The following is a 23,623-nucleotide window of genomic DNA, read 5'->3' on the forward strand; positions in this document are numbered from 1 at the left end:
TATCACCAGGAGCGAAGTCTTTCTTCTTTAAACCACACACGGGCACGCTTTCAGTTGCAACATGGATGGAGGGTAAGGGGATTTCTATGCCATGGGGAACTGACTGCTCTATTTGCAAACAACCGGAAACGGTGGAGCATGTCTTTCTCCATTGTTGGGCAACAGTGTTTCTATGGGATGTCCTCCAAAGGACACTGCGAAAGGACTTTCCACTGAACCCACATGGAATACGGTTTTTATGTATCGAGAGAGAGGATGGGGTGCCGTACGATCTCGTCATGTTGTTGGGCCTGCACAGTATTTGGCGGTCGCGCATGGCATGGCTCAACTGTGATGTAGACGCGCGGCCGACGCGACAATATTTCCGCGAAACTGTTTCCAAGTTCATTGAAATTCAGAGAGCGAAGTTTTCTGTTCCTCAGTGGTTGCCAAGGGTGGAACCCCTCGCCATGCTTAGGGAATTTTAAATGACAACGCCAGTCCACCATGGCATGGCGGCCTTTTTGTAGATTGTGTGTTTTCTGTAGTACCTTTATGTTGCGTTGCACTGTCGAAGACCGGCAATAAAGAAAGAAAAAAAGGCTTTGTGGCGCAGTGGGTAGAGCACCATGTACATTGCGTTCCGCCCGCAGGGTCGAGGGATCGAAACCAGGTGCCGGATAGTATTTTAGTATTTTTTTATATAGTGTAGGGGGAGGGGTGCGGACTACGACTACGGACGTCAACGCGGGTGACATCGTGAGTTACTGAAATGCTCTGCATTTAAACAAATTAAACCATATTCCTCGAGGCCATTTATACACTAAGGGCAGCGGCTTAGGTCATCAGCGTCGCCTTTGAGCGTCCCCTTTTTGTTACGGACCTCAAATGAGTACTGCTGCAAAGCGAGGCTCCAGTGCAGCAGGCGGCCGTTCTTAGCGGACATTGTCTGCAACCATGTGAGGGGGCAGTGGTCTGTTTCAATAAGGAAATGCGAGCCGGCGATGTAGCAAGCTATCTTTTGAACTGTCCACACGAAGCACGCGCATTCGTTTTAGGAGGCGCTGTATGTTTCCTCGCGCACTGTCAGCTTCTGAGTGGCGTAAAGCACGGGGTGCTCGTCTCCCGTCTCCCCTTTCTGGCACAATACCACCCCCATGCCTCGATCACTAGCGTCGCACTGAATGACAAAAGGTTTGTTGTAGTCAGGGGCTGCAAGTACCGGCTGGCTCGTCAGCGCTCTTTTCAAATCATTGAAAGCGTGCTCCTTCTTCTCATCCCATTTTATCGTAAGGGGCTCAGTTTTCCGAAGGTCGTCAGTGAGGGAGGGGGCTGGCTACCTCAGAATACCTGTGATGTATCGCTGGCAGCAGCCTGCTGTGTCCAAAAAGGAGCGGATGTTGGTCTTAGTACGGGGTTGAGGAGAATCGCGAATCGCAGCTACCTTGACCTCGGAATACCCTCGGGGCCGCGGAACAATCACATGGCCTAGGTAGGTCACCTCTGCCTGGACTAATTGGCACTTCGAAGCCGTCACCGTGAGGCCTGCTTCCCTCAGCCTGTTTAGGGCGGCGCGAAGATGTTCTACGTGTTCAGTGCTTGTCCGAGGGAATATCGCTACGTCGTCTAGATTGGGTAGCGCAAGCCTCTCCATTCCCTTAAACACCTTGTCCATGAGGCCAGAAAAACGATAGGGTGTATTCTTCAACCCGAAGCTCAAGACTTTCGGTCGGAACGTTCCAAGAGGAGATATGAATGCGGCATACCTGCTAGCCTGCTCTTGCACCTGCCTATAGCCTCTAACTAAGCTTAAAGGAGCCATGAAGAGAAAACAACAGTTTGTTTTATTCGAAAGATTAGGTATTTCATAGTACCCCAAGCGCTTTCCCGGAAGCAAATGATGTTTTATTCACTGAGAAATAAGCAATTTAAGCCAAAATTTTAAGTCTCCCGCTAAATTTCACATTTCTTGACTTGAACAATGGCGTCATACGAGCCGGTCCATGAAACCGAAACTTAGTATGTCGACTCCATATAGCGCCCACACGCGGGAGTCAGACAGGAACCGGAACTCCTGCTGACAACTAGATGGCGGCCCTTTTAAAAATTCTAGTAAAACCAAGTGCACCCGCATCACTAGTCATGGAATTGCCTGATCAAGACAATAAAACTCTCGCCGAGGAGCTCGGGGTTGCATTTAACAACCTCACACCACTTGAACGCTCAATGCTTTTAAGTGCACGAGCGGCAGGAGTTGTGGGATACACGGATGGACCAGAAAGCGACCATTCCGCGATACCCACAACAGACGAACGCCCAGCCATCGGCACGCTGCCTCGTCAGCCCTATCGCGATGGACGAATGCAGACTGGTACGTATGCGCCGCATTTTTATTGCGGTTAATAATTGTTCAATTTCTGTATCAGTGTCGCTTATGCCAGTTGGCCGGTGTCGTGTATGGAAAGCCATTCGCGCGAGCTCTCTGCTCCGACCAGAAAGACACGAGCGTCACTGCGCGGTGTGTACGGTAATTTTTTTCCAAGCTCAGAGCGCTTTGACGGCGATTTGACGAAGTCGGCGACGAGCGGTGGCATGTCCCAGGAGTGAGGTAACGTAAGGGTCCCTGCCTTATCCACACTTCGTCTGAAATGAAGCAAGCACACTCGTACTTCCTTTAGCTCTCTTTCTCCTCCGTTTTCAAAGCTCACAAAACGTAGCCACTTGCTTCGCCGAGGTTCGTCGTTGGGCAGCAGATGAAAGGAGATCTCTTCACCGGCGGGGATTTCGCACTCCCTTGACAATTTGCCCGTACTACATAGGCATTTCAGGACGCATGAACGAAATTTCATTGTAAAGTACTCGAACGAACTGAAGTTTTCAGTGGTTGTAAACTGGAAACGAGCTCGTAATGACAGCACCAATCCAACATCATTCCGAAACTTCTGTGACGACTGGCACTATCTCGTCGCTGCTTGCTGTTCCTTACTCCCCTCATTTCTATTTTTACCTTTGCTGGTTGGTGATATGACGGCCAACCTCCTGTCAAGGGATTAAGATAGCAAGCAAGGTCGCGGCTATGCGTGCTGGAACGGTTCGTTGGCCCCGAGGAGCAACGAATTCGAAAATTCGTTGCTCCTCGGGAGAGGAGCAACGAATTGTCGAGCTGTCGAGCTCGGCCACCGGTAGTTTCGTACGTATTGGCGTACACGTTTGCGTGTTTTTTCGCAACTTCAACCGTTTAGTCCACCGTTCTTAATGTCATAAAAGGAATGTGCAGTATGTTTAACGGGCATATAGCTCACTCTGCAAACTTGTAAGCCGTGCCTAAGTTGCGGTTGCTTTTGCCGGCCTCCGCCAATCGCCGGGCATTGTAATGCGACATCATAGGTTCTGTTGCGGGAAATGAGCTGGTCGGTCGCATGGCCATTCGCCTTTCTCCTAATTATGTAGTTTATTTGAGTGCAGTTGGCGTTATAAGTCATGTAAGTATGGTTCTAACGAGGCAATCTATCGAATGAACCAAACTTGTGTCTTCTCTTCATAGCTCCGTTAAGGTTGAAATGAATCGGGCCTCGCTCACCCTCTCGATCTGTTCCTCAATGTGAGGTATCGGGTACGTTTGATCCCTGGTGATTAGGTGGACTTTCCGGTAATCTATATAAGGTTGGCGGTCCTTGCTGGAAACTTTCACCAAGATTAACGGTGAAGTGTAATCACTCTCGCATGCTTTGATTACGTCAAGCTCAAGCATGCACTTTATTTCCGCTTACATGATACTCTGTTGACGCGGCGGCACACGGTAACGCTTAGAGCTAACGGGTTGGGACGAGGTTAACTCTATATTGTGAACCATGAATGAGGTTCTACCGGGTTTGTCGGAAAACCGGTCCTCAAATTCCTGAACAAGTTGTCTCAAGTCACACTTCTAGTTAGGGTCTAGGTCTACCTTTTCGACCATTTCTTCGATGACCCAGGGAGGCATCCTCTCTGCTCGACACGGCCCTAGTTCAGTAAAATCGAGGGTCATTTCCTCCGGGAAGTTAAGAGACATGCTTACGGTTACATTTTACCGCGGCCACCAGTGTTGTGGATCTGGTAGCGTGACCGGTGATGGCGTTTGTTGATCCGGAGTTGCGGAAAACACTGGGACCGAGTAGGGCGAAGAGAGAAACTTTATGTACAGATATTTTCATAAGGTTTGATTGAGTGAACAGGGATATGCGCTCCTGCGCGCATGAGAATAAATACCCAGGTTCGATACGCCCCCTTCCACAATTTTTCTTGGATGACGTCAGGACGCACCAATCACTAAAACCCGTGGCACCCGAAACTTATCACAGTCTATAAAGGTCAACTCCCTCGGCCGCCTACCCTCAACCTCAAAAGCGACTTGGCTAATATAATGATCACTCCCAAGGTCCCCGGCAAGATTGCACCAACTAGGCCTCGTAGCGTTCTTTGCAAAGCAGAGGTAAGGGGTGGTGTCCCTACACGAAGGCGTCCCTATGCGCGTCGGAAAGGCAGGGTTGGTGACCAGCGTAAGGTCGAACTCTGCAGCGTTCTGCCAGAGGTCCCTTCCTTTGGCCGTGCCATGCTTGTACCCCCACACGTGATACGGAGCATTAAAATCCCCGGCCACGATCAGGGGGTGGTTCCCGGAGACTTAAAAGCCTTCTGAAGAAGCAGCTTGAACCTCGGCGCCCTATCCCTCAGGGCACTGTACATTCAAAAATGAACACGCTTCCCTTGTTCTCCCGGTTCAGAATCACCTCAATCATGACATATTCCAGGGAACTGAAAGATATCTTAAGGTTATGCAACACCTGATTCAGTTTGTTATCCAGCATAATGCAAATCCCCCTAGCTTTAGATCCGCCGAAGACGGCTCGGTAGCCCGTCAGAAAAACTTCTTATGTCATTGTCTCCTGCAATAGGATAGCCTGCGGCCTACCCTCACACGTGCGAATATACTGCTGTAGAGGCGCCCTTTTACGAGCATACCCTCTACAGTTCCATTGCCATACACAAAAATTCTCATTTCGCCGCGCCATGTTGAAGCTGTTGCTGCGAGCCACCTTGCTGAACCTGAGACTTTCCTGTCGGAGAACCTGGGGACTGAGATCTCGACCTCGGGGCGTGAGAGACATTCAGATTGCACCTGTTCTCCAACGCCTCTATTCTACATCGCATCTCCGGGAAACTTCCATCGATCGAGGCGAGCGACTCAGTGAGAAGCTTATTCAGCAGCGCGAGACCGTTGTTGACCTGTTTAATACTATCCATAACACCCGACACCATCTCCTTAACCTCAGACCTCAACTTCCTCGGCACGGGCTCCGCCTCATGGGTCAATGCCTTCCTTTTTGAGGGGCGCGACCCACCCACCACCAGACCCACCAGCAACATCGATGCTCTCTACGGGCTCAAGCACTGCACCATCGGCCGGTGCAGGGACTGCCGCACCCTTAAGGGCCGATATTTCTGCCATAAGTAACCTCACCATTTCTCTCAACTCTGCGTTTTCTTGCTCTAACCTCTTGAATCTCTCCTCATTCTTACCATGTTCTGGCCTTACCACACTAGGCATCTCCATTCGGGCACCTTCCCGCTCCACCCACGCAGTATCACTGGCCACTCCACCGTAGCCCTTGCCTTGTAGACCATGCAACACACCACTCTTGCGCACACCCAGCCCCTGAGTCCCCTTGGGGCCACGCACAGTCCCAGTTCCCAACTGTCTGTCCAGTCCGAAGCGCACCTTAGACGCCGGTCTTCTCCCAGTCCGGCCGCCGGAGCGGCGGCGAGATGCTCTTCCTGGTCCCCTTGATCTCGATCTGGAACGTCGACGCCCACGCTCCTGTCCTTGCCCAGCGACGAAAACTGGATTTCATCGTACCTGAAGCCTCCCTTCTCTTCTTCCTCAGCCTTTGTATCCACCAAAGCTCGCTCAAAACGACGGCGGCGGACGACATATGGGGTACGGAACCGCTGCTTGCACTCCTTGCCCGCCGTAATATGCTCATCTCCACACAGTTAACACTTGGGCCTACATTCATGGAGTTCCTGGTGATTGGGTGAACCGCAGCCCCTGCAAAGGGCTTCTTCCAGTGAGGGGCAGACGTAAGCGCGATGTCCAAATTTTCCACACGCATAACAAACATCTTTGTGCTTGCGGTAAAGCGTGAACCTAACCAGTGCGTTACCATACCGAACATAATTGGGCACCTTTTACCCCTCGAAGGCGATGATGACCGTGCGCGACTCCTTGATTGGCTTGAGGGCCTCGGTTCTGGCAGTCTTCGTGCCATAGGGAGCTTAAGAGGGTTCAACGCTGGTCGACCACTCTTGACATATCGTAGACGCTGGAGTCACGGCCCGGGGGTTAAAAAGAAGGTCCCCTTCACCCCTGAGTAGTCCGAGTGGCGCTGGCTACCACCCCCAACCGTAGGAAACAAAAACACCTGAACATAAATACCCAAGAAATTGGAGGCTAAAGTAGCCCTGCCGGTAGCGTAGTGGTCATCGCACCAGATCGGCGTTCTGGAGATCGTGGGTTCGGATCCCACCTGGCGGGCATTTTTTCTCAACTTTCTTATTTTCCAAATTCTTTATCTTGACCTACTACATCCTCCCCTTTGCTTTCCGAGGTTTTCTTGACTGCCAATTCTTATTTCTGTCTTATTTCAACGAGCCCCTCATTTCCTATTCTGATTTGCTACATGCATAGCGAGGGCCTCGGTTCTGGCAGTCTTGGTGCCATAGGGAGCTTAAGAGGGTTCAACGCTGGTCGACCACTCTTGACATGTCGTAGGCGCTGGAGTCACGGCCCGGGGGTTAAAAAGAAGGTCCCCTTCACCCCGAGTAGTCCTAGTGGCGTTGGCTACCACCCCCAAGCGTAGGAAACAAAAACACCTGAACATAAAACCCCAGACAGTGGAGGCTAAAGTAGCCCCGCCGGTAGCGTAGTGGACATCGCACCAGACCGGTATTATGGAGGTCGTGGGTTCGGATCTCACCTGGCGGGCATTTTTTCTCAACTTTCTTATTTTCCAAATTCTTTATCTTGACCTACTACATCCTCCCCTTTGCTTTCCGAGGTTTTGTTAACTGCCAATTCTTATTTCTGTCTTATTTCAACGAGGCCCTCGTTTCCTATATATATATATATCTATATATATCTATATATATATATATATATATATATATATATATAAATATATATAATTGGGTGTGTGTGTGTGATACAGAAGCGAAATTGAAAAACCTAACAATATTTATTCTAACCTTCCGACCGAGGGCCGGCCTTTTTCAAAGATACAAATAGTGCATATCAGTTCGGTTTAAATAAATTTTCGTTGTGGGCAGGGCAAGAAGATGTATCAAGAAAAACGTAGGCTCTACGCGACACAGAAGCATACCAAGCCCCAGAACACAAAGGGGTGTGTGAGACGCGTTGGAGTAGTGCTTGCGAACAGAGGGGAAAGGGGGCGTAATCAATACGGGCGAGGCTATAGGATAACAGGAGAGCGTTGCATGGCATTGAAGTCACCCCGTGAAGGCAAGAAAGTGAGGGACAAAGGAGGTGCTCGTTTGCTGCTCGTTTCTTGACAAAAAATTGACTCGTTAGGAGAAAAGGGTGGGAGAGCCCACAGTTAATTACCGGCGCCCAGTGCAAGCGTTAACACACACGCACAACACACACACACACACAGACACACACAAAAAAAGGAAGGAAGGAAGAGGAGGATCGAGAGAAGCGAGGGGGTTTAATAGCAGGAGGGGCCCAGGAACCGCAGCGGGGAATGCGGGGATGAAAGGTTCGAAGAAAGCCCCAAACGGCACGTGGTTTCACATGAAGGAAAATCGCGGAAACGTTTTCTGCGTAAAACGTGTCAGCCGTCCACGAGGCGGACGCAGAAATGCAAGGTCATGGAATGCAAGGACAATGCAAAGTAACGCCAATTTAGGCTAGATCACATAAGTACCGAAAAAAGAAGTGGACATAAGGCTAAATAACACATACAAAAAGGGAGATATACAGTGCCACACGAAGTTCTCGAAGAGCATTCATGCAAGATCATATTCCAAATAGCAATGGACCTTTTTCCAGTTGCGATCTGCGCATGCGCGGGCTGCCGGTACGCCATTCTTGGCAGGCGCCTCGGGCAAAAGAAACAGAAGGGCGCCCCGCAGTTTTCTGCTTAGCGCTGCACGTTTTCTTTTTTGTTTTTTCGTCCCTTTGGACACCTCGTGGTGGGTTCGTAAGTCCACACAATAATGGCCATGGCATCCGCGATCGGCTGCCGGCGGCGCGCCGTTGCTCCGGCCGTCCCATTCGGTGCGTCCCCCAGCAAAAAAATGTAATGCGGCTCACTCCGCAACGTGCCGCGAGGAGACGGTGTTGGCCGATGGTTCGGCCGCTCGCACCGACTCCTCTGATTATCTTGGCGGAGATTGTGCGGCTGGGTGTCTTCGCTGTCGTAATTTCTCTTAACTACCCTGCGGGTGTTAGTTTTGATGAATTAAGAGACCTGACAATGATTTTATGAAGTCGGCTTGCCTCAGCTGCTCAGAGAAACTTATTTAACTGAAGCAAAGGCGTGCCAGCGATCAACGAAAGGTTGACTATGTTTCAAGCGTGGAGCGAGCGTACGGAGCGGTACCCAGTACTCTCTCGGAGGTTATGTATAGGGTTATTATAAATAGTTATTTGTGGTGATGAACAAGTTTGCGGTTACGGTACTATGTTGTTGCAACGGTCACTGACCAAGCCCCATCGCGCACGAAACGTTAACACCGAGGCCACTGCAATGCAAATTGATATTATAAGCATATATACGAATTTTTTCATCGCACTGACATGTTTTCTGCTTGTGACAGGCACACGCATTGAGATACTACATTTGTGAGTAAAGGTACTGGGTATATTGGAAAAAAAGTTTATTGCCGTTCCTCTCTGTGAAGGCTGACCAGCGGACCAGCAGGGTGCAATCGAAGAAGTGCATGAAACAAACACGTGGTTTGTAACTTGCGATTGAATGCATACTGCTTAGTTAATTGGCTTAATGAAACTTGGAGTGTCTAGAGTTTATTCTAGCGGACAACCATGGAGTTGTCCATTTTCCTCATGTAGGTGTTGGAACAGTAGACAGAAATTTCAACTTCCGCTGTGAACTACGGAATGGTGAAAAGCAGATAAAACCTGGCGTAGTGGTCGAGTTGTTTCCGCTGCTAATTGCCATATTTGTTTCGCGATAGTTTTCATAAAACAAAAGTTGCAGCCGTTTTTGGTACCATACACTCCCCGCGGGGCCATGTAGAGCAGAGCAGAATTCTTTAACGTTTATAAGGTCACTGTAGACTAATTATGACAAATAAATGAAGCACACCGTAATGATGAAACCGCCCTGGCGACCAATTCCTTTGTGATTTTCTTAGGGCCGAGATTAGATCTACTTTTACAGAGCAAACGCCAGAAAGTTGGCTTTGCCGCAAGATATATGCTGTCAACGCGACTTTTTTCCTACGCACTCTGTCGACGCTCAACGCTATTGATCGGAACCTAGCCTGCAACAGTTCACCTCTAAAATTACTCACAGAGACACTCTTGTTACTTGCAGGAATACAAATGCATTTTAAGCTATGTGATCCTCAATATATGCAACGAAAGGTCACTAACGAAAGGTTCTTATAGTTTAGATATTCATACCAATCACAGTGATTATTGCGCTTCCCAGTAGGCACCGAAATACCTTTAAGAACGAAATAAAAACGGGATACATCAAAGTTAAACTTTTTTGTTTGTTGCCGCTGAAATCGAAAATGTAATAGCATAACGCCGATGTACCACGGAGATTACAATGCCGCCCAGGAATCACTCAACATAATTCGCTTCCAGCGTTTTTTAGTCTCCTAGCATTATGTCAAATAAAGATTGATTCGAATGCCAGAAAAGATAGCGGCCACCTGTTGTCTCAACTTACTAGCCTTGGCTGTACACAACTGCATTAAGCCCGTACGGCCGTATAAGAAAAAAAATAGCTTTTTATGAGCTGAACATCATTTAAACGTGAGAAATTTCGCAACGGCAGTCTTATCGGAAAGGCAGTCGGTTCCGTGGAGCGTAGTGCGGTGCAGCGCATGTGAAATTAACCCCTCTATTCGCCACCGTAGCTGACGTAAATGCATCACCAGGTGCTGTAATATTACTTTCGATTCCTAAAAGCAGCTAAGGCCGTTTATTTTTGTCATGCGGAACGCCAAGGCTGTCAAAAGCTATTTCGCGGACCGCCGCAGCACAGACGGCAGTTGATTTCAACCATCGGCTCCGTGCGCAGCGGTGCGGCGGAAAAGGGCGAAACGGCCCCTTCGAAATTACGCTCTCTCCGGCCGAATCCGACGGCCAGAGCCACGGCGCGCAGCCGGCAGCCGATCGCGGAGGCCATGATAATGGCTTTCTACGAAAAGGGGCAAGGAAGTTCGAGGCTGACCACGCTGCCAGCACATGGCTGCCAGTGAGGGGGTAACGAAAATAAAAAAAAAAGAGAACGGGCGCTTTGAACACTGCAGATTAGTCACGAGAACGCGCGCCTGCTACCCTGACATTCATGTGAGAGGTACTCGTTGACGGGTCAGTGCGGGAAGGACCGCAGGGCCAGGAGATTCCCTGCACGGGTTCCCCTAAAGCCAAATATTTATTTGGGCGTGCCATTACTGCCTTTGTGCCGTGCTTCCTTGTCTTCCGTAGTAACGCTCTTCTGTCACCCCATCTCTACCTACGTGACAGACCCTGCGGGTGCAGCTCACATGGATTTCCGAACTTTCCGCTGACAGTTCTCCTTGCCCGGATCGTTTTTACCGGATCGCAGGCCCGGATCGTTTTGTCCACAAGCTTTCACATCTCTCCCAAAGTGGGCCGCGTTAGCACGTGCTAGAAGCAGCGACAACTGCTTTGAAAAACTCTGCCTCTGAAGCACGAGCTGTTCTTAGTTACCGCTTCAGGCAAGACCGCACATGACCTGGCAAGGCAAAAGCACCCGGGAACTCACGCCACGAATGCTGGGAAGAGTGATCTCCAAGGTTGAGAAGTGCCGGTGCGCGCTGAAGTCGGCGCGTCGGCGCAGTGACGCCATACCAAAGGCAAGGCTCGGATCCGCCTGCGCAGCTGCGCGAAGGTGGTGCCGTGCGCCTCGTGCCGGAGGAGTTGTCATCTCGGTATTTTTTTGCTGACGCCACCGGACCGGACCGAGCTCAAGCTTAAACAGCGCCGCGGGCAAATGATTTTCATAGGTTCCCAGTGGAAACCGATTAGAGTTTCCTAAAACGCTCAGAAAGACACAGAACACATCCCGGCGTCCAAACCCTGCCTCAGAAGAGCGGAATTAAAGGCCAGTAAGCACGCACACATAAGGCAATCGGCAGGCTGTGTAGCTGCACCTCAAGGAACGGGTGACACATCCTTGAAAAACGTTAACAGACGAACAAGTAATGCTTGACGAACTCATTTTGAGTGCGGTAGCTGCATAGGGGTGATTGCCTCAGAAGAAACCTGTGAAGATAAAACTTTATTTGCGGTGCACAAGAGCTCATGTCGGTTAAAAGGATTCAAAACTTACGTCAAAGACACCATTCCGGTATGGAGAAAGATTTAGGGTGTTGAAAATCTCCTATGATACTAAAGCTGATTCCAGTTAGTCTAGGAGTTTCAACATTCTACGATATCTTGCCGCCGCAGTTAATGATTGTTGACTGAATGACCTGTACGACGGGCCCAGACAGCGCTATCCGTGCTAGAGCCGCAGTTTCGTTTAGAGAAATCCCCGCATGTCCAGGAACCAAAAGAAAGTTGATTTCAGTCAAATGAAGCAGGATGAGAGGTCTAAATTTCCGTCGAAGAGTGGAATCTTTTTCGATGCTGTAAGCACAGCGCGGACGGAAAGTGAATCTGATTATGAGTGAAGAATCATTCGAAGTATTTAACTCCTGTAGTGCCAAAGAGTAACCCTAATGAGTCAATAAAACCCACCCGCCTAATAAGTGATGACAGCCCTGCAATCACCCAGATTCGATTTCTCTGTTTTCAAGAGAAAAAATACCATTTTAGTTGTGCACTCCGGTGAACGAAAGACTGCTTCAGGTTTTCGAGTAGGTGTCTTTGACCTTCAGTGCGGGACATTTTTATGAGGCAATCGGGCTCATGCGAACATTAAACTTCTGAAAATCGTACACCTTACAGCTTTTATTACTGCTTTTATTGCTCGTAAATGTGTGAAAACCAGAGAATGCTACAAAATCGAACCAGGATTGCACCATCCAACAAGCTACTTTTTGAGTTAACCAAGAAGTCAGCTGAGAGAATAGGTTTGCGAGCTGCTTGACTAGGTGCATCAAAAATGGCGCACAGTTGCCACAAATGTGTAAGCATTACTGACGTCTCTAAACACACGTGGGAAATTACCGAAAACGCAAAACTGTCAATACGCTATTGCGGGTTCATATCATCGATCCACTTTTTCTATCCAGAGACGACACAGAATCCATCTCCTCTTTTTCCTCCCCATAATAGCGGCGCAAATGACAGCACAATGTCCCTGAAATTCGAAACAACGCCACATGAGCAACAAAAACGTGTTCTTTCTGCAGCGCGACATGGGAGCGGCAGCCAAGCTCAAGCGCGCATTCCCACCAGCACCTGCTCGCTGTCTCGGCAGCACAAAATGTGCAGTCAGACGCCAGCACCGATTACCGTCTGTGTCCCGCTATTGCGATTCTTCCGGTGGCATGTCACACTGCCCTTAGGAAGCTTGTGTTGAGAGTCTTTCCACAGTGCAGCGGTACGCAATCACCATGCCTCGCCACGCACCAGCGACCACCATCGTCCTTTTTAAGGCCAAAGCAACAGCACTGGCACCATGTATGACGGCAGCGCAGCAAATGTGGCTTATAATTGAGAATAATGTAAGTCTCACCAACGTCTTGTCAACACTCCCAAATGAAAGGTCACGGGATTTGCAAAGAGCATGTTAGAACATTAGCTCGGCGGCCATGGCGGTACAGTTCATGAACCAGTGCAAACGTTTTACACTACATTAACAAATCACGTTATTGTACATAAAAACGTTTGATATTTTGCAGTGTCACTAGAACAATTTTTTTCATGACTCAAGGAAGAAGATGTGCCGTATTTGCACGATTCTAACGCACACATTTCCCTCTAAAAGTAGCCACCGAACTTTTGCGCCCTTTATTATTCAGCTCGGAAGCGAAATCGGGTTCAAAGAGCTCCGCAGCATTTCCATGGACATGAAATTCTCCAAAAATCCAATTCAATTCAAAATAAAACAAAAGCGTCCACCAACATTACGTGAGTAAATCTTGGCGCACCCCTTCCTGTAAAGACATACCTTAGCCCTCCGTTGCATATATTCCAGGTCCTGCAATTATCACCTCATTTCAGCCATTATGGCCCCGTAGACGGAAAACTATGAACCATCCATAAAACGCAAGATAATTTTACTTGACAACGATGGCCATTCAGTAGCATCATGCACTCTGGTCATCCCGGAGACATGAGTGCGCGATTAACGTAAAATGCAACGCTTCACCAGCCCTGATCACGGACGTTATCAATAACACGCACTTCCACGTGCAATTCATAAATTAACACCGAGTAAACCAACTGCCTGTCCCGTTTGATGTAATTCAGGTCACAGCACCAGAAATAGCGAACACTTTAAATGTACCCGCGGTAGTTTTAATGACACCAGGAGCTGGATAATGAACTTTATAAAGCACAACGGATTTTTGATGCCACAGCTGCGAACGTCGAATAAAACCTCTGCCAGATACGCGATCATGTCGTTTACATGTGCGCGGTAGAAGCGAAGTCAATTTTTCGAATTTTCATACGTTATTTTCATACGTTATTTTTATGGGTGTTAGAATCGGGGCCGCGATGGAATTATGAAAATACGGTACTTTTCATTTAGCAAAGGAGGCACGCTTAAGATTCAGGCCACGAAATGTATTGTGAAATACTGTCTACAACAGTTTCGGCTCTTATATACACGTTAGTGGCCCCTATATCTTGCATGTTTTCAGCAGGCAAGGGTACCAGATTAATCGAAGTTAGACTGTGCAGGCTACGGATAGAACACACCCACAGCACGCAATATTACTTTTTAAACCGCACACAGATCCCAAAGTGCGTAAGGTCTCGTCGACGGCTTTCCGTCCTCTACAGTGTTGTTGAAGGCAAAAAACATGACGTTGACAGACGGGAACACTTCCACAACTTTACACACCGTCCTATCTAATAGAGTAAGTTTACTTCCTTGCGGACAAACCTAACTTTGCTTGTAATCGTGTTTTAAAAATACAATTTACTGCCCCATTTTTACAAACCATTCCATATCGCACTTGGAGATTACACCGGTCTCTTGTGAAAAGGGCACCGCGGTTATCGCACTTAACTTTTAGCTGTATTCTAATTCACAACCTGCAGTCTTTATAAATATCGCCGTCTACATAAATCTCTTGCTTTTAATGAAAAAGGTCCTCCAGACATCTTTTTGACAATGAACATAAAGCACACACTATTAGCTCTAATCTCAACACCATCAATCGCAGCTATTTGGCCAAGAACCCCTTGCGTCATCAACCAACCCACACAACAACGTACAGCGTCTTCCGAGGTTTTTTTAAGGCGGAGAGACTGTCAGCCTCATCATCGTTTTGCGCCCATGCGCAATCTCGCACAAAAAGACGAGGACCGCTAACGAGCACCCAAGCGCGCTTGTGATAAAAGGAACGTTCCAAGGCAGAGATTCTTCTGAGTCAAGCACTCGACTGCATGGTTTGGAGTGCATAGACGATGGTCTGTACAGAATTCCCGTTTCAATCAACCGTTGAACAAGACTGTTCAAAGGTTCTGAATATGGAAATCCCTTTCTCAAGCACGGGGCTCTAAACACCGATCCCAGCATCGTATTTCCGAAGACTAATTTTCCATCAATTCCCACCGAACACGTATCTTGTGTATTACCCTTTACCATTACAGCAACGTGTGTGGCGTTTGCAGCTTTCGCCTCGCAGTCTTCTGTAGAAAGCTGGGTGTGGCATCTACTCCGTGGGTCTTCCAAATGATTTCGCACTTTCTCCGCGTTTTCTCCTAATGGTGCCGTCAATAGATTTTTCAAGGCGATTTCATCCCCGCAAAGGCAAACGTCATTTTCCCGTATGGCTTTACAAAAGGCCTCAAACGTAAACTCTGCGCTTTTTTCGGGGGGAATAATGATCGAAGAAGTCAAAGCGGACTGAACGTACACGACGATGCACACACAAGACAAAGCCCAGAAGGAAAAGAGCACCCGTCGTGCGTAAGATGCAAGTTGGTTATCATTCACTTGATAGCTCTTTGCCACTGCCAGACTAAGGAAAAGCTCAAGAATACCTGAAGTAGGTTCAGGGAGGAAAAATGTTGTCAGAGTAGCAATGGCGGCGGAAATAACAGAAAAGAGGATAACCGCGACGGAAACACATAAAACAAACAATAGAATCTGAGCAGCAAACGTGCTCCCCGCAGGTTTTCCCGCGTCGGCTAGGCTATGATGTCCGTAAAAAATAACGTCACCCCGTAATAAATCAGGTGATATTCGATACCATAACGGATCTTTGTCGGAGAGCTCTTCATGCCAGAATATCTTCTCCGACGGAATACCTTCAGTCCGATCAACGGACTCAAATGTCACAGAGGCATTAAGAATTTTAAGTGCATCTAAGGTCACTTTGCTCAATCTGTTTTTGCAGAGCCACATTGCTGGTCCACATAAAATCGAAAAAGCGCGTTCTCTTAGCCCAGACCACCAATCTTTGCCTGGTCGCGTTTTTTGGTAGCGGCATGACATCCATTTTTCTCCCTTCACAACAACAGATGAAATTCGAAATCGGCGCATATGGGCACAGGATACATCAGCTGTGCATCTGGGCCCAATATGCACCAGCGTTATATGTGGGCGATAGTAGCTGTCACGTTCTAGGCTTGTAAAAAATGTAATTTTAGGAGTATGACCGAAAAACAACACTGCTGTATGGTCACCACGTGGACTTTGATTTCGCAAAAAATTATGAAGCTGCGAAGGACTCCCATCCGTGTATACCGTCGGAGTTAGCAAATCCCTGATTGCGAGAAGCTTCTCCGGCTGCACACGCCTTCGATTGGCTATGACTACTACTGTAATTGGCCTCCACTTTTCCCAGACTGTTTGGGTAATAGCGCGCCCTATAATGTCCGAATGGCTGGATTCCTGCGTCAGTTCCACAGCCATCAAATTAGCTCCAAGCATGCTGATGAACAACTGGAAAAAGGCCATAGGCGGGGGTCCCGTGGAGTCCAATTTCTTTCAGTCTGCGTTCTGCAACAGGAATGACAGAAAAAAACAGCATGGAATGAGACACTCATTTTTATTGCTCTATTTTATTCTTCAGTATTGTTTTTTTAGTTGTTTATTAGTGCTAATGACTTAAATGGCTCATTGAGGAAAAAAGCCGTAGTACTTAAAAAGAAAATGGCTCCTAGAACAGGTCTCCCTAAAGAGTCCCATATCTCGAGGCGTTGAATAACATGCCCTCACTCTCGGCAGTTGCAAACTGTGGCTTCCCATACCTGTAGACTGGAGATAGAATATCGCCATCATCATCCTCATGTCTGAAGGCCTCTGCCATTTACCTCCAACTGCTCCTGTCCTCCGCTGCTCCAGTCCACAGTTTACCTCCGAATTTACTTATTTCATCTCCCATATGATTATTGGTCTTCCCCTTCTGATAGACTGATCGCTTGGTATTCAAACTTATACTAATTGCCTACCGGCTAGCCCAACTACATTTCTTTTTCTTTATTAGAACTATGGATATTTTCTACTCTATTTTGTTGTCTTATCCAGGTACCTCGTTTCCTGTCTGTGATTGTTACTCCTAATAATATTCGTTCCATGGCCCATTGAGCCGAAGTTTGCCTTTTAGTTGACTAAGGCGCCAAGTTTCAGCTCCATACGTCATAACCAGCAGTATGCACTGGTTGTAGATTTTTCTTTTGAGTGACAGAGGCAGCTTATTTTCCATTATTTCGGAGTGCCTGCTGACTGCTCCCCCACCCACACCTATACTGCGCCGGATTTCTCTCTCGTGCTTGAGGTCAGCACTAATTACCTCTCTGAGGTACTAGTATCCTTTAACTTTTTAAAGTGTTTCGTTTCCTAACCTGCAGAAGACGTTTCTAGCATACTTATTCCTCACTGCTTTAGATTTATTGCTATTTATTGTTAGGCCCACGGCCACGCTTTCTAGTTGTAGTCTCTCAGGCATTGTTTTCAAGTGTTCTGCAGTATGACTAGCGCCTGCTGGTGTTGAGGGCTGTTGAGGCGGGGAAAGCTCAAGGGGTCTTGGGCTGAAGACTCCTCCCCATTGCTTTTAGCAATAAACACGTTTACTCTCTCTCTCTCTCTCTCTCTCTCTCTCTCTCTCTCTCTCTCTCTCTCTCTCTCTCTCTCTCTCTCTCTCTCTATTTCTCTCTCTCTCTCTCTCTCTCTCTCTCTATAACTCAGCAATAGTATGTTGTTTGGAAACCTCAAATGGCTCAGGTATACTCCATTTATTGTATATCGGGTTTTCCCAATCAAGCTTTGTAAATACCCCCTCCAAACATACTGTGAATAGTTTTGGCGAGGTGGTATCTCCCTGCCTTAATCCCTTTCGGATCAAAAATTTATCGCTTTGCTTTTGAACGGTTATCCTGCCAGTCCATTCCTTATATATGTCTTCCAGAAGTCTTTTGTATATTTACTTTATTCCCTGGTCTTTTAGTGGTTGTAAAACGGACGCGGTGTGTACGAAATCAGACGCTTACTGACGGTCTATAAATTTCATGTAAAGGGGTTTAGTGTATTCTGCGGTTTTTTCTGTCATATTATTGAGAAGATGGATGTGATCCATAAGTGAAAACCGTTTCCTAAGCCCAGCCTGCTCCCTGGGTTCTTGGAAATCCAGGCTGCCACCTATTCGGCTATCTATAGCTTTTGTAAACAGTTTGCAAAAAAAAACCGAGTGTGCTGATGGGTCTCCAATTCTTGAGGTCTTTGGCACCTCCCTCTCATGGATCAGAATAATTTTGGCATTTTTTCAGTGTATGGCGGCGTTTGCAGTCTTAAAGAATTCGGAAAATAGTACTCCCAGCTTTTAGAGTACCACATCTCCGCCCTTCTTCAAAAGATCTACAGTTAAGCCGGCGTCACCTGCAGCTTTGTGGAAAAACTGAGGTTTACGAAACCACATGCATCAAAATCCATCGTCGACATTTTTCCACGTACTACAGGGTGGCACGATATTGCGCGGCGCAACGTGCGGGAGACACACCCAATCCATTCCAAAGGTCAAAGGCCCTACCAAGCAGGCGTGTATTTTGTGCGAAGCAGTATACCTCTAACCAGCCAAGGAACTTTTCGTGTCCGCGTCAGCAGAAAACACCAGGCTAAATGGAAGAACTTAATGGCACTGACAGGAAGCGAACCTGGAACGAAGTGAGAGCCCGTCGTCTTACTGATTAAGCCGCGCCCACAAGAGGGGACGGGGATGCAGACGGTGTACTCAAAGAGCACAGCGGCGTGTCTACCCCAGCGCTCATTCAAAGCCATCGTGTGAAGCGAAAACCGCATAATCTATGATAACGGCGTTGACACGGTTTGATTATCGGCGAACTAAACAGCGTTTGGGCGGGGAAGGGCCCAGAGGGCGCAATTCGGTGGCGACGCATGAAACAAGAGTGAGGGGAAGGCAGTGACAGAGATTACACCATAGCCGCTCGTTCCTTCCTGCTCCCCAGCCTTTGCGAGACCTTTCTGTTTTCTTTCCGCAGTGGCTGCTGCGTTCGGACACCGACACCACGAAAGCCGGTTAAAGGGTAACCGTTCTTGGCATCGTTTACAGCTTCGCAGTCCAACCAGCTTCACAGCGTGCATTGGCGGCATTTTTCTGCATACTAGCACGTAGCTTGGCGTTCGCACGCGTGGCATGACATGCAGGGAATGCAGCGGTACGCATATCTTGCGCAGAAGTGTGTGTCAACCACGAGCGGCTTTGTAGAAAACGGCGATCCCTGTGGGCCACAAAAATCAGGATCAGGTGGGGAGCTTGTCGGTGTAGTTGAATGTGAAAGAAATAAAAAATTGCCGCGTATCTGCTTGCATCGCTACAAATGTCGTTGAAAGACGATATTCGTCTACCACCAATGCTACTACAGTCCTCGATTTTTACCTCCCACCCGTAATGCTCTTCCCGTACCATTTCCGTCGTGGCATGATAAATGTAATGGTGGTATTTTAAGGAGACCATTTTTACCGCGTTGGCTCTGCTGGCGTGCCAGGTGTTGGTACTCTAACACATCGCAATATTTGGCTCGCGTGTGGTGCTCTATAGCATTATATTTCTTGAAGAGGAATTATTTCCGAAACATGAATGTATTTATTGCGGGGAAAGGTCTCACTGGCTGTGCGCATGTGCTATCGATGCGTCGAAGTACACGCCTTGCCGTCTCCGGTGACGCCATGGTCTAAGGAACGATATGTTGCACAGTCGCACTGGCACCACTGTTCCCGTGAGTGTCACCATCGTATTCCTCGTCGTCCGGCGAAATTCGAACCAGGCAAAGCATGGGTCCGTGCAAGCTGAAGTACGAGGCGTCGTCATGCGAAGAAATCGTATGACAGGAAAGACCAACACAACGATACACGCAGAAAGAAGACGACAACGAAGAAAACGCAAGGCACGCGGCGCAAACGTCATCGACACCGGGTAAGGCGCCGAGCGCTCGCGATCACGGCAAAAGCTCACGATATTGCCCAGGCGCTAGACAACCGTACATCCGTTGACTGTGTTTTTCTAGATTTTAAGAAGGCATTCGACACGGTTCCTCACACGTTATTGCTTAGAAAATTGACGACGTATGGTATTCAACCCAAAATAATTTCCTGGATCTCGGAGTATTTAAGTAACAGACGTCAGTATGTGGTTGTGAACGGCGCTGCATCAGATACATCCGATGTAACGTCAGGAGTTCCCCAAGGGTCCGTTTTGGGTCCTTTATTATTTCTTCTCTACATAAATGACATCAGCAATAACATCACTTCATGCATACGACTGTTCGCAGATGATTGAGTATTGTACAGAAAAATTACTTGTGAAAATGATCGCGAAATATTGCAAAACGATCTGAAAATATAGACGACTGGTGCATAAAATGGGAGATGCAACTTAATCTAAAGAAAACTGCCTGCCCTACCTTCTCAAGAAAGCGTAGCCCAAATAAACACCCTTACACAATAAAAAACGTTCCTCTACAATTCGTAGATGAGTATAAATATTTGGGAGTTTACTTCACTCCAACGCTTTGCTGGCATCGACATGTCGACTACACCGTACGTAAAGCTTGTAGGACTCTGGGTTTTTTGCGACGCAATACAAGAAATTTTCCACAGGCAACGCGCGAATTACTGTACAAGTCTAACGTAAGGTCGATCTTAGAATACGCTTGCACCATGTGCGACCCCCCCAACCGTTCTCGACAAAAATAAATTGGAAAGGGTACAAAGCTTTGCAGCCCGGTACGCCATTGGTAAGACTCCTAGGAACTCAAAGTTTAGCGCAAGTCACTACAAAAAGATTTTGAAATGGGAGACACTTGAAGACCGAAGGGCAATGGTTCGCTTAAAACTATTCCATTTCATATACTATTCTCAAATTGACATTTCCCGCGATGATTACATTTTTGCACCTCATTACGTGTCAGCGCGAATGGATCACACCTGCAAGGTGCGTGAAATTCGCTGCAACACATTGGCGTTCACAAACTCATTTTTTTCCGAAAACAATACACCAATGGAATCAGTTACCAGCGCACATAGTTACGGAACAGTGTGCGGATGCATTTCACGCTTCCATGTGTTTGTGAAAAGCTTTGAACTAGTACTGATTTGTTCACTGGGAATGTATTGTGATACAAAAATCTTTTTCTTTTTTTGTGTGTGTCTGTATACGTGACACTCGAACTGCATTGTTGCCTGACATGTTAGGGCAGCGTTGTACTTTTACTTTTCAATTATTTCTTCCTCGTGTTGTCGTTGATGCAGTGTGTAATATTTCCTGTGCGACAGTAACTGAGTGGAAAGCAAGGGAGCGACTTGCCGCAGCCTTTTCTTTGTATAGTTATTGTAGCTCGCTGATATTCTGTACTATTTGTGCTGTTACTGACAACCGTTAGTTCCGAAATTTCAAGGGCATGGCACATCCTTTCTTTAATTTTTATAGTTGTATTTTCCTCCTTGTGTGTACGAATGTATCTTAAAAGGGGCTGGCGGCCTCTGAAACATTTTTGATCTTTGGTTGTCAATGTGACTAGTTGATGTATTGCTTTTTGTTATTCCCCCCCACTGTAATGCCAAAAAGGCGCTGTGGGTACGAAATAAAGAAAGAAAGAAAGCTCACGCAGGCCACCAGCGAATCGGAAGCAGCCAGCGACAACGGCTGGTGACGGAGACGCGAGCTCGAAGCAGAAACACTGACCGGGACAGTTAGAGAGTGGAGCGTGACCGGGATGCACGGAAGTCGGACGAGCGGACCCTCGTTGTGTCCCAAGAGGTCCTCCACAGCGCAACTTCAAGAACATCTCCTACGCAGGGAAGTCGTCTGGCCGGGCATCGGTGAAAGACAGCGGCGCTTCCAGAGAGCTGCGTTCGCCACGATGATTACGGGAGCTCGGAGTGCACTGCACTACCATAGCCTCGACACGCAACCTGGAAATTTTGACGCTGCCACGAACTTGTGCCGAAATAACCACTTCCTGTGTCCTATTCCTTCATTCCCGGACTGTGGCTATTTCTTGGTTGTTTGAACTCTTTACCATTTGCTCTGCCGCATTCTCGCTAGTTTCTAGATTGTTATCTAGCTGTCTATTGTTCCCTCTTATTCTTTAGTGTATCTCTGTCCGTGGTGTGATTCTGATTTGGGTTTCAGGTTATATCAACATATTGTCGTTTCCAATGTTTCTCTCTTGTAAATAATATTGTCCAAGAAGCTGATAATAATTGGCTTCCGTGACAGGACGAGACTAGTTGGTTGTGTATGCCCTTAAATCCCGACATGGACACGGCACAGCTTTTTGAATTCGGGAAGCGCTTACGCCTAAGCGGAAATGGTCTTGAACATTGGGTGTTTGAGGATCAGGAATACTGATGGGAAGACCAAGTGTTAGAGCTAGAATCGCTCAAAAAGATGGCCGAAAATGAAAAAGCCCTTGCGGCAATAAAGAAGGAGCACGGCGAGCACGTTCGAGCGGGTGCGGAAATTGAAAAAGAAACTTTTCAGCTGTGGCTACGACTAGCTGAACTTGAGGTGATGGGAAAGAATACCTTTCACTGAGAGGATGATACAGAAAAATATGATAGGGTCATACCTGTCGAGACATATAGAAGACCAGTTTCAGCAGCATTTTGAAAAGGCACAAGATGCCAGCCAACCGTATGAACCTGACGTAACCGCGAAACCCCAGGCCGTGCTTCATTCGCTCCAAGACAACGAAACTTCCGGAAAGGGTTAGATGGCGACTCCGAGCTTGACTTTTCGGGCTTCTGTCAGGCTCGAGGTTTAGAGTGTCCGTAAAACGGGTCTGGAAGACATCCCGCCTCCGGAGCGCCGCTCTATACCAAAAAAGTGTTGTTTCAGAGACGGAGAGGTCCTACACCCTGAGATTGCAGCCCAGAGCATAAAGGTAGTCACGGGGACAAAGCACCCAAGAATTAACCTACAAAGGAAACGCTTCACCCGGCAAAAATGTCGAAACGCAAAAACCAAGAGGGAAAGGTGCAGGGCCGTAAAAAGTGGAACCTAAAGCCCGCCACTCTCGGCAAAAAGTCCACTGATAGGGCAAAACTTCGCTTCAGCGGGCACACCCGGTGATTCAAAAGAGCCCAATCGCCTCTTTGTAAAATGTGCATGTGGAAGAGTAAGGGGTTGGCACTGAAGTCATTGCATAAAAAGAAACCAGCGCACCGCCAGCCTGACGTTGTGAACTTCTTTTTGTTGTGTATTCTGCACGCGTGTGCTGTTTAAAACCTGGCCTTGAGTTGTGGTGCTTTCTTATGAGTGCTCCGCCGTCAATTTTGTTAACTGTTGGTGTTGTGTGTGTAGTGGATCCTCAAAAGACATTCTTCAACTGAGAAATGCTTAAGTGGGGGACGTGCCATGGGAAGCCATCGTATGACACAAAACACCAACACCACAAGAGACGCCGAAAGAAGGCACGCGACGCGAAGGTCATGGACACCCGCTACGGCGGCGACCGCTGGCGACCAGCCAATCGGTAGCAGCGAGCGACAGCGGCCGGCGGCAGAGACGCGAGCCCAAGGGAGGAACACCGACCGGGAGAGTCGGAGGGTGGAGCGTGACCATGATGCAGTGCGGTCGGGCGACCGGAACCGTGCTGTGCCCTAAGAGGTCCTCGACAGGCGCAACCTCAAGAAACATCGCCTCCGCAAGGAAGTCGTCTTATCGGGAATCGGCGAAAGACAGCGGCGCATCCGGAGGGCTGCGTTCACCACGG

The 23,623-nt window shown here is 48.0% G+C and overlaps 1 non-coding gene across 1 annotated transcript; it reads left to right on the top strand.

Annotated features, from left to right (window-relative positions):
• Positions 1 to 6,480: 6,480 nt before the first annotated feature.
• Trnaa-ggc (transfer RNA alanine (anticodon GGC)) lies at positions 6,481 to 6,553 on the top strand. The gene has a single exon. It is a non-coding gene; the product is annotated as a tRNA-Ala (tRNA).
• The last annotated feature ends 17,070 nt before the right edge of the window (positions 6,554 to 23,623 follow it).

This window comes from Haemaphysalis longicornis, unplaced genomic scaffold (genome assembly GCF_048455015.1).
Source record: "Haemaphysalis longicornis isolate Haplotype H1 unplaced genomic scaffold, Haemaphysalis longicornis Haplotype H1 scaffold_3, whole genome shotgun sequence".
In the NCBI taxonomy this organism is placed as follows: Eukaryota; Metazoa; Arthropoda; class Arachnida; order Ixodida; family Ixodidae; genus Haemaphysalis; species Haemaphysalis longicornis.